Genomic DNA, 11268 nt, shown 5'->3' with positions numbered 1-11268 from the left:
TGGTTTGTTGGACGGCTCACCTTTGACGTAAACGTACCTGACATACCCCGACGCCACTCTCACACCCCAACTATAGGAAAATTGTTTCCAGGCTTCTATGAGGATTTTTATCCAGTTGCGCGTAAAAGTGAAACATCATGAATTGGGTCATGCCCATTTATATTGATGTGCCTATTTTTATATGTATATTATTGTGCAAAAATATATATATATATATATTGCAGTAACTAAGAAGATATAAAAACAAAAATCCGGAATCTGCTTTTGAATGGTCTCCAAATGTAATCAACTATTGCTAAAGTGAACTTGAATCAAAATGTGTTGACAGCTATTTGATACTGGATTTTATGAAAACTGATATCATTTCATAGTGATGGTAACCAATGAGTGTCCCACCTCTATTTTATACAATGAAAGTTTCCTAGGGAATTGTGATGGCAATAGTGCTATGTTGAAATAAATGAAGAAATGAGACATTAAATTGTGCAAATCTCAGTAAAACAATCACGAAAAAAACAGAACAAAAAAAAAACTAGAATGCACTCAGTAGCTTATTTATCTTCATGAGAACATTCCTGCATGACTGTGTAGTCTGCCTGACGCATTCCATAATGTTATGCACATTATAATGTGTATCTTGTAATTGTGGAAACATTTACCGTCGGTTATAAAATATGAAATAAATTGAATGAATAAATAATTGAGTGAAGAGCTTTTTCAACAAAAGATCTGATCTGCTTCATTTTAAAGTAACACCACCTAATTCATTTGCCCTAGAAACTCACTACTGCTGGGTTGTGGAATCGTGTGTTTATCATCAATAGTTCAGCAGTTAAGAACAAAGAAAATGGTGAATCTGGATCTAATTTACATCTATTGATGTCTTATAGTTCACAGTTTTGGGCCCTCTTTAAAGCTTTGTTTTAATCTGATAGACATAGATTATGATCTGGTTTTTGATCAAATTGTGCATTAGTTATCCCTATTTGGGCTTTTTTTGTTGTTGTTTTGATATTCTTATTACTTTTGATGATGTTGGTAAAATGTTGAAAAAGGTTCTCTCGTATGTTGTATTTCTGAAAGGATCTGACTTGTACGTGGATCTTTTCAAGAACTTATCTTTGGTCCAACATCTAGCTCTGCACAAAATTTCACCAACATATTTTCAAACATATTCTAAAAAATTTTTTTTAGATATCCTATGGATGGACAAACCGGCAGACAGATGTGCAAGAGGAAAACAAACAAACAAACAAACAAACAAACAAACAAACCAACAAACCAACAGAATGATATAATTACAATATTCAATTAATTAATTTAATTTTTTAATATTAAATACTCTTATTTATTCTTGAATGATGATTCATGATTTAGGACAGATATGGATGTTATTTTAAGAGTGTCCTTCAACAAATGGCCACAAGATGGCAGCACCGTTCTCCTTCTCTCTCTCTCTCTTTTTCTCCCTCCCTCCTTCTCTGCCCCCCCTTCCCTCTCACCCCCCCCCTCCTCTCTCCATCCAGCGGCACGGGGCGGTCTGTCGTCCCGTGTCAGTCATCTGCAGCTCGTGCACACCTGAGTCTCCGGACGCGAGGCTGGATCATGCCAGCGGCTGCCGAGCTTTGGGGCCCCGGCGTCGGAGGAGCGGAGGTGAGGAGGCCGGCACAGGTGAGCGTGCGAGACAGCTGGATAAAAGTTTGACAGACCTGAACAAGCAGCTTACAGAAAAATAAATAAATACATAAGAGGATTCTTCAAGACGTGACATAAACTGAATGCAGCGCCGCGTCAAGTTCACCCACTGATCAGGTGATTATTGAGTTCACTCCACGGAACTGGAATTTAACTATGTCAGATTTCTTGGAAGAGCAGCTCAGTGACTTTTAACGACAATCAACAGTTTGTCATACAGTATTCCTGTCACTTGATGTATTTACACTGATCGGGTTATTTACGTCAGCCGCTCATCCGTGTTTAATACAGTTATAGCTGGACTTTCTACATTTTCAAAAGTATGACCATCTTCTTGCTCCACGCGTGATTATTACTACCCGTCACACAGTTTGAGAATTTTAATTCATGGAAATCTGTTATCATCCCAACTCGAACCCCATTTGATGGTTTTTATGGGCTTGTTTCTCTCTGAGGACAATTAACAGCACGTCAGTTTCTCCAAACAAAGCGAGCTGTCCTCAGTGGCAGAGTGGACTCAAATTAGCTGATGATCATAATGGGTTATTTTCTTAAATAAGAAATGTAAATGAAAGGATGCTGTGACTTTTATACCTGCAGAAATAAAAATAAAATAAAATAAATGGATGTGATACAAGCACACATTGCTTCTAGACAGGCAGGATTTCTGTTTCATATTCTATGGAGCTTAAACTTGTGTCAAACTTAAAGTCTTATCTCTTCCTTTATGAGAGGTGTGTCCATGTGAGAGTATGGACGGGTAAACACACATTAGATGTGTATGTGTCTGCAGCCCTTCCTCTCTCCCTGTGGCTTTAATTCTGGAGAATTTGTCATTTCGAAGGATGAAACACACACACACACACACACACACACACACACACGCACATTTATACAGAAACTGATGTGTGTAAAACATCATCCACTGATGTAAAAGCACTTTCCTGCTAAATGTTCTGTATACCATTTGATTGAGCATATCACTGGAGCGGTGATAGATTACGCTGTTTACACACATGTGAGTGTCGTGTGTGTGTGAGTTTGTGTCACAGAAAGTGATAGAGATGAGAGAGATGAAAACAGAGAACAACCGAGAGAAATTATCCTAAATATAATTTTTTTAAAAATTCTCATAATCAATATTCTGACATTTTAGTCTTCTAACCGCAATAATATCTAGGAGATCAGAGAAGAGGAATCTGATTCCAGGCATGAATCCTGTGATTCTGCCTAATCCATCTCATTTTCTGTTTCTGGAGCTTCCATTTGATGATGGGAACTGCATGTGCATTCCCACTTTTGCAGTTCTGAACCTATCAGGTTGGCTGAATTCATGCATGGTGGTGTCTGGTGAAACATCTTGATGGCCAATGATATTAACCCTCAGGGCTTCAGTTATACCAGGATGACTTTACGTTAGGGGTGTTTGTTTGTCAATTGTGTGGCCCCGCGATGTGCTGGTGATGTGTCTGGGGTGTGTCCCGCCTCTCGCCCATAACCGGCTGAGATACGCCGTGACCCGCAAGGCGGGGAAGCGGCTGACGACGAGATAATCGCTATGGTCTTGTCTTCAAGTCACTCTGACAACCTCGTCCAACTCATACCCTGTTAGCAGTGAAGGGAGCAGGCAGATAATCTCTCATCCTTACCTGGAAAGTAGGGACCTAAAAGATCTCTCCACTGCAGATCTCCACTGCAGATAAAAGAGTTTAGGAAAACACTAGAAAGCTTTGCTCAGAGGTTCCATAAGTATGTGACGTGTCCAATCAGATCAATGACTGTCTGTGCGCTGTGGTAACACAGGTATCTGTAGCCGTGCTGGTGGTGTGGTCCTCTGATGTTGAAGTGTGAGAACTTTCCATTCCATCAGTGCTGCCGTAAAGTTGCTGAGCTGACAGTTTATTATTGACCCACTCTTCCTTTTGTTGTCCTGCATGCAACTTAGCATTGATCATGTGATGTGTTTCATTTACTAAATATTGCATCTTTATTGGTGAATTATGTCTTTTCTAAGGTTATGTTAAGGATTATTTTATCTGATTTCATCCAGCACATCATTTCCATTAAGGTTGAGAAGAGTTTGGATAAAACAGGTATTTCACCATTGAACTGGTAGAAGTAGAATGTGCAAACAGTCAAAATGACGCGGAAGCTCAACAAAGTCTGCAGCCTGCAGACTTCTACTAAACCATAAAGTATTTCAGATAATAAAAAAGGATGACTTGAATTTAGTTTGAATGGAACACGTTCAAACTAAATGCAAGTCACATTCAAACTAAGTACTGTATTTCCGAATGTGAGACGCTGCATTGATGTCATCCAATTGTCTAAATCTGCTCTCTGTAATAATAATTAATATTCCCGACTATCCTTATTGCAGTTTTTATTCTCATTAAACCAAATCAAAATCATCACCTTTTGGTTTTTCTATGTGTAATAAAAATATTTTATTGAGCGCATGGTGTTTAATCCACACATTATATGTTATTCACGATAAGACCCAATAAATGAATATTAGACCTCTTATTGAAACGAATGATCAAATGATAAAATTTGATAAAATTTTGAATTGCTGAAGAAGAAATAAGAGCCCACCCCATGTTATTCAAAAAGTTTAACCCATGAGCACAGCAACACCAGCCTCACTCACTGAAATCCTGGACCGCTGTGAAGGTGTAAGCATCTGTAGCTGAGTGATCAGGTCTTCTGTGAATGTACTTCAGCAACTTGAAGGTAAACAGTAATTATTCTCAATTTTTCACAACCAGCAGTTGTTTCTGTCTTTGCCAGTAACAGTTAACTTCTGCCCCCCCCTCATCACCATCCGTTCTGGCCTCATTATCCATTCCCTGTAGAAATTTACAGGTGTAAACGCCCTCAGGCTAAATTTAGGCCATCTGTGTCAATGGCCAACATTAGCCTGATTTCAAGGACTAGCCAGTTGTCATTCATCAGTGTCACCTCACCCACAGCTATTTGTCCACACTTCATCCTCTTGTACCGTACAGATAAGTGATCTCGTGGGCAGAGGTATTTTTTGAATGATGCTCTCTTCCTTGTTGACATTTCTTTGTTTTGATTTATTTATTTTTTTTGTGGATAGAGGAGTAAAAACTACCTATTTTTTCCTAGACACTTGCTCTAGTCATGTTTGTCTCTTTGTCGTACACAGCAGACTAATTTCATTTAGATGCCATTTGTAGCTGTTATTGTTTGTCCAGTGTGGAAATAAAAAGCTTGTGGCAAACAACAACTGCTCCACCCACACCTGAACAACTGCTCTGGTGCTCGAGAACTGGGTGGACGAGAAGATGAGTGATGTAGGATTGTTATAACTATTCAAAGCAATGTTGCTTCAATGCCTCCGCACCAGCTGGAACATGATCCTTGAGGTTGTTCGTCTTTCCATCTGTATGTATTAACGCATTTAAAACAGAGTTACAGTTAGTTAGTTAGTTAGTTATTCATTTATTTCAGGCAAGGCAAGGAAAAACAAAAGAAAAAACAAACAAAAAGCAAAATTATTAAATAAGCAAATAATAAGCAAAGATCATAACTCAACAATACGTCTGTGTAGGTTCTCAGTCATCCAGGTCATGGTTATCCAAAACAGTGGCCTCACAATGCACAAGAATTTGCAAAATAAATCACAAAATACTCCAACAACCTTCATGTCCTCTTTCACTACATCCATAAACCTCCTCTTTGGTCTTCCTCTAGGCCTCCTGCCTGGTAGTTCAAAACTCAGCATCCTTCTACCAATAAATTCACTATCTCTCCTCTGGACATGTCCAAACCATCTCAGTCTGGCCTCTCTGATTTTATCTCCAAAACCTCTAACATGTGCTGTCCCTCTGATGTACTCATTCCTGATCCTATCCATCCTGGTCACTCCCAGAGAGAACCTCAGCATCTTCATCTCTGCTACCTCCAGCTCTGTCTCCGGTCTTTTCCTCAGTGACATTGTCTCTAGACCAAACAACATCGCTGGTCTCACCACAGTTTTGTACACCTTTCCTTTCATTTTAGCTGGAACTCTTCTATCACACATCACACCTGACACATTCCTCCACCCGTACCATCCTGCCTGTACACGCTTCTTCACCTCTTTTCCACACTCTCCATTGCTCTGGACTGTTGACCCTAAGTACTTAAAATCCTCCACCTTCTTCATCTCTTCTCCCTGTAACCTCACTCTTCCACTTGGGTCCCCTCATTCACATACATGTACTCTTGGCGTTCCTGTTCTCTCTTCCTACGAACACACTTTCCTCTTCTTCTTCGACCGATATTAGTCCAACTTCCACCGGCACTCTGTAGGTGAACAGCACAGATGGCGGTCATTGTTAACCTGGGCCTCGACCGATCCGGTATGGAAGTCGTAGATTTGATTCGCATGTTTGATTTGGCAAAAGTTTTACTTCGGATGCCCTTTCTGACATAACCCTCTGTATTTATCCGGGCTTGGGACCGGCACAATGAGAGACTGGGTTGTGCCCTCTTGCGGCTACATTAGTCACAAAAAACTCGACTGGGATGATACTATGTAAGGACGTGATGGCATTTCATATCCTAAAGTCAACCAGAATATGGACTTTCTTTGACAAAGAATGCACTAATAGATAATCAGCAGCAGTTCCCCAAGCTATCAGCTGTTTGGTGTGAGAGTCAGGAGATTCTGGCCTTACTGTGGTGCTCTTTTATTAAGCATAGAACATATGGTTTTCTTTTGTAATTGGATAAACTCATATTGAACTTAGAGCTTAGCTAAAGGCAGTTCCTCATGTGCTTCCAAAGCAGATAATAAGCTGCTCTTAATATGTAGAACTACTCCTAACCCAAGTTTTGGCTATTAGCCCACCACGCTGACTTTGCAGCTATATTTGTCACTCAGTTCAGCTAGAATTAATCTTAAAGCTTCTGTTGGAAATTCCTATAATTCCTCATTGTTGGGCTTCTCTTTCTGCAACATGTTTAATGAAAGAGGCAGGTAGAAGTCTGGATGATTGGATGGGATTTCTTTTATGTTTTTGGTTTAGGCAGCATCAAGTTGAATGAGACCTTTTGTTCTGTGAGATGAGATGATGATGCTCAGACCCTGTTTACCCGGCAGCATTTTTGCTGGAAAAATGGACAAATCCTATCTTTGTGTTTTGTCAATGTTCTGTGTTCACATGGCAACAGTTTTGAAACTAACCGCATACACACAGATTCACAAAAAAAGCTGAGAACACTGAAGTATGCATACCACAGGAGTAACTGGTGGCACGACCTTTCAAAGTCATCATCATGGAGTTTCATTTTCTAGTACGTACCAGGTTCTTGCAAATTTACCTCATTCCTTGTAATGGAGAAAATGTCCAGATGAATTTAATCACAAATTACAATGAAATTATTTTAAGAACTTTTTTTTTTTTTACATTATTGTATTTTTCAGTTTATGTGAATTACTGTATTTGAGTCATAAGAAGTTAAATACAGTAGACATCTGAATGAATCAACAAACTGGCTCTCACAAGGTTTCTTTTAATCTTTTTTGGGAATTTGCCATTTGACTTCAAGGACTTGGCACTTATTTTTGACTCTTTGTTTAGGTAGATATTGAGTTATATTCTATCTACTTTTAATCACGTGTGCTCTGTAATGTTGTGTGTATTTGTGTCACATTTACATTTTTACGCATAAATAAACTTAAGGGATTTTCATGTCAGTTTCCTCACTTGATCTTTGTTACATCGTGTCTTTCAAAGTCTATTTTTCTATTTATTGGCTGACCTATAATTGTTTCTTTAAGCTTATTTTAAGCTCAATTTCCTAGCAGCGTCTTTGCAGGGAGGAGATATTGATGTGGACAGCGATGCGACAGGAGGAGGGAAAACCGATTGGTCAGACCTAAATCAATTGGGAGGCATACGGTGGTTCATCAGTTTGCCTAGATGCTTTATTTCCATTGCCTGCCTGTCTTTTACAATTATATACACGTGTCTGTGTGTCTGTGTCTAAATGCATATTTGTGTGGTGCTCACTTTATTCTGGAGTCATTCTCAGTTTATCCCCTTCACCCTGTGAGCTGGCACTCTTATTGTGACAAGCACAGCACGCTCAATTACCTGCTCGCAACCCATTACTCTCACCCACACAGCTTTATTCAGAAGACACGCTCCATCTACTTGGAGTAGCATCTTGCTCATGCATGTAGCATGCTGGTGTGTGATTTAGTGCATCTGTGTGAGCGCATGGGACACACTGGTCTGTTCACCTAAAAAGAAATTAGGATGAATGCAGGGTGTTTGAATATTCGGTAATTGCATGTGACACCATTAATCAAAAGATACGTTTGAGGCGTTGTTAAGCCCTGCGTGAGAAGACCATTGTTTTGATGCACAGCAGGGACAATCTTTTCGTTTGTAGATTTGTGTGACTTCCTGAGAGAGCTGAGATGTCTTCATCTATTGATTTTTTTGGTTCCTTGTTTCCTTGGCAAGAACCAGTCTATCTTAGGTTTCCATCACAGTAGCCTGTAATCACATGTTCACATCTGGTAAATAACTGTAGATGGACAAAAATGTCTGTATTTGCAGGTTCAGAATGTTCCTGAAAATTGTAAATATTCATATGATGACTCATATTAGGTCTTTTTCATCAAATAACAGTCTAAGACCTGTTAGTTGTGTCACTTTTAAGCTTCACTTTCTGAAATTTAGTCATATTAAATGAGATTAAAAAGGAATAATTGAAGGTTTTATCACAAATTACTGTTTTTCTGACATGAAAGGAATAACACCCCCTCAAACAGAAATTTGCTAAAGTTAAGATTACGTTTTTAGTCCTCAAAATGTTTCTGAAGCTTCATAGCAAGAGTATTACTGCATTCTCCTACAAGACTCTGGACTGGACATAAATGGCTCCATAAAACTCACCCAGTGAAGTGGCGCCTGACAAGATCAACCACAGTTGTGATCCCTGCATACCTGCATGAGCGTGCATTGGAGCTTGTTCCACAAAGGCATTAGGCTTAGTGGAAAAAAATGTGGTTTTATAATTCAGTTTATAAAAATACCAGATTAACTGTCCTGTGTGCACATCACATTTCATATCTACAAAGTTCACGTGGACATAAGACATGGAGCAGGAAATGTCATGTATTTGATCTAATCTAATCTCTTTTTTGTACATTAGACTCTGGCTGGAGATAATGAGTTAATGCTCAGCAGATTTGGTCTAAAATGATCACAGCATCTATTCCAGACTGATGATCCAGAGTGTTATGGGTTCAAGGTGCAACAATTGTCTTTGGAGAAACAGCAAGGGTATGAAAACTTTTTCTTGAAAATTCTTTGGAGATGTGACTGTTGCTCCCATGAAAGCTTTACTAATTCAGTAATTTAGGAATTAAGTTGTTTGTTGTTTCTTCAGATGTCTGATGGGGGGTGATAGTGGGCTCTATGTACCGTGGTATACTGTGAACCTAACACCATCTGAGAGTGTGCTCAGTGGAGATCCATGTCAGTGTCATGTTAGCAGCTGTTGGTCAGAAGTCATCAAACTGAAGGATGCCTTCTTGTTAAAAACATGTGTTTGGTTATTTCTACGTTTTAACCAAAACGGATATAATGTTTTAGGCTTTTATAAACAATGGCTTTGAAAACCGTGTACTAAAAGAGCCTAATTTGTTTCTTTACTTTTGCCATGGAACTAGTGCAGCAGAATAATAACTTAGTTAAGGCAAGCCATAAAAAATGTATCACATTTTGGTAATAACTTGGGTCAGACCTGTGTTGCAGAATTAGCTATTGCTGCTATAGAGAAAGAGAAACAAGCATTATATAAACCAAACATTATCAAAAGGTTGAAAACATCTGTTTGACAGACAATTTACAGTGAAGCAAACAGCATTTGCAGGTGGTGGACAACAAGATAGACGACATTAAAGACAGAACATGTGTGTGTTGTGTGATGGTGGTCATTCCCTCTTATGTAATGGTTTTGATTTGCGCCCCAAATGGACTGTTTCAAACTTTGTGTTACTCAGTTCTCATCCTCTGTTTTTTGCTGCTGCTATAAGTTAGGATAATATTTGTGTACTTGTGTCAGACAGACAGACGGAGACAGACAGGGAGACCTGATGGTGTTTTGCCTTTGGCTGTTCTGTTCTGAGTTGAACTGACTGGGATCTGCTTTCTGTTCTGTGCTCTTTATATGCTATTGCTGTGAAAAGTATTGCCAAAATAAAATAGATATCCGTCCAGAGCATCTGTGTCAACTGAGGTGACCAGCTTCCATAAATGTGTGTGTGTCAGTTTGGGTTTTTTTAACATCATACAAGTTCCAGGATTAGTCCGTGTTGACAGTTGATGGTCTTAAAGCATCAAGCATAATGATGATAATGACAATGATGAGATGAAGCAGGTTTTTTGATGTTGGACTATCTCTTCTTAGTGCTGTTGTCTTATCTTTCTATGGTGTGATCCTCACTGCTGTATTGTGTCTTAAATGTCTTGTCTGTAAGTCTGGTGAGCCAAAGATGAATTTCCACCCCGGTGGACAATAAAGATTTATTATTATTATTATTATTATTATTATTATTATTATTATTATTATTATTATTATTATTATTATTATTATTATTAAATTCTCAATATCTGAAAATGCAATGAAAAGACCAAAACCAACTTTCATTTCTGTATTTTTCTACTTAATATTTCAGAAATGTTGTTATTCAGTGTAGCTTACTCCATATTAACTAACATTATTGATGAGGTGATCTGATGATACACTTAACATGGTCCTTCCTGATGCATTGTAAATACAGTATAAAAGCCTATAATTTTCAAAAATTAAAAAAGCTTATGATTTTCTCATAATCCCGTAGTGCGCCTTATAATCCAATGCACTTTATATACGGATTAATATTAATACTAGTATTGGTTAAAAACAAGTTCGTTGAAAAAAAGCCGGCAGTCTGGCCGCCAGTCATGCCGCACTCCATCACCAGGGGCACCCTCACAAGGTATTCGGGCCTACGCCCCCTAACAACGGTAGTCAAGGGGCGTCGCCGAAGTGCCGGCTCTCACTGAGCCGGTCACCGGGGCAGCTACGATAACATAGCAAAACATAAGGAACTTTCAACAATTCTATTAATAAAGTTTGACTGACTGACTGATCTCAGTATTTCACAACCACTGTGGTGCTGGAAATAACCCAATTTAAACTTAATTGGTCTAAAAGATGCCATTGTGCTGTAATCTGGAATCTAGTGACGGTCCATTCTATTAGTCTGTGGAAACACACGGAGAAACTGGCATTCAGGTGAATGAAAGACCCTCAAAGCTGAACTTCCACGATGCCGGAACTTTTTGAAAACGCAACTTTTTTTGTAGCGTTTACACCTTCCGTCCACATGACAACGCAGATATCCGGAACGAAAACGCAACTTTTTGAAAACGCTGGTCTAGGTGGATTTTTTTAAAAACGCTGGGTCTGCGTTGTCGTGTGGACGGCGTATCCGCAACTTTTTAAAAACACCGACATCTTGCCTGTGACGAAAACCGCTGTGACGTCATATTTATGGGC

General features: G+C 39.0%; 1 protein-coding gene across 2 annotated transcripts in view; it reads left to right on the top strand.

Annotated features, from left to right (window-relative positions):
• Window positions 1-1534: 1534 nt before the first annotated feature.
• si:dkey-247m21.3 (5-hydroxytryptamine receptor 4) overlaps window positions 1535-11268 on the top strand; it is a 49362-nt gene continuing 39628 nt past the window's right edge. Inside the window, exon 1 of one of the 2 annotated variants that reach the window (XM_068335570.1) lies at window positions 1535-1671. The gene's annotated coding sequence lies outside the window, so the exon portion shown is untranslated. The other variant, XM_068335571.1, reaches the window with a different exon arrangement.

This window comes from Antennarius striatus, chromosome 15 (assembly GCF_040054535.1).
Source record: "Antennarius striatus isolate MH-2024 chromosome 15, ASM4005453v1, whole genome shotgun sequence".
In the NCBI taxonomy this organism is placed as follows: Eukaryota; Metazoa; Chordata; class Actinopteri; order Lophiiformes; family Antennariidae; genus Antennarius; species Antennarius striatus.
Note: the sequence above shows the minus strand (reverse complement) of the source record. Positions and strands in the feature narration are given on the sequence as shown.